The sequence below is a fragment of the Carlito syrichta genome, unplaced genomic scaffold (assembly GCF_000164805.1).
Source record: "Carlito syrichta isolate Samal-C Ts95f unplaced genomic scaffold, Tarsius_syrichta-2.0.1 Scaffold117767, whole genome shotgun sequence".
Taxonomy (NCBI): domain Eukaryota; kingdom Metazoa; phylum Chordata; class Mammalia; order Primates; family Tarsiidae; genus Carlito; species Carlito syrichta.
The window spans coordinates 128,432-129,400 of NW_007061863.1; positions in this window are offsets into that span (position 1 = coordinate 128,432).

The following is a 969-nucleotide window of genomic DNA, read 5'->3' on the forward strand; positions in this document are numbered from 1 at the left end:
GCCCAGGTGGGTCTCGAACCCGCGGGCTCAAGCATCCACTCACCTCAGCCTCCCAAAGGTGTGGGATTACAGGCTGAGCCACCAAGCCCGGCTCAAAGTGCCATTTTCAAACTCCAAACTTTCATGCTACTTTTCTGAGCTAATCTTCACTATAACCCTATAGGTAATATTTTCTTCATTTTTACTGAGAACTAGAGACTCAGTGAAGATAACTGACTTACCCTGAAGTGGTAGATTTGAGGCCAGAACCTAGTTCTCCCCTGAGGAATGTTTCTCTATTAAGAATGTTCAGCCGGGCTCGGTGGCTCAGCCTGTAATCCTGTGCCTTTGAGAGGCTGAGGTGAGTGGATTGCCTGAGCCTGTGGGTTCGAGACCCACCTGGGCAGGAGACCTCATCTCTATAATAAATCTTTTTTTTTTGAGTTGGAATCTCACTCTGTCGCCCAGACTGCAGTGCAGTGGCCGCTCCCGGCCACCGCAGCCTCGACATGCTGGGCTCCGGTGATCCTTCCGCCTCCGCCTTCCAAGTTGCTGGAACTACAGGCGCACGCTACCACGCCCGGCTCATTTTTGATTTATTGTAGAGATGAGGTCTCGCCAAGTTGTCTAGGCGGGTATCAAACCCGCGGGCTCAGGCAATCTACTCACCTCAGCCTCCCAAAGGCACGGGATTACAGGCTGCGCCACTGAGCCTGGCTTCTACAATAAATCAAAAAATCAGCTGGGTGTGGCAGCGCATGCCTGTAATCCCGGCTACTTGGAAGGCTGAGGCGGAAGGGTGGCCCGGAGTGGCCACTGCACTCCAGTCTGGGCGACAGAGTGAGACTCCAACTCAAAAAAAAAAAAAAAAAAAGAATGTTCAGCCGGGCTCAGTGGCCCCGCGCCTTTGGGAGGCAGAGGTAAGTGGATTGCCTGAGTCTGTGGGTTCAAGACCCACCTGGGCAGCGAGACCTCATCTCTACAATAAAT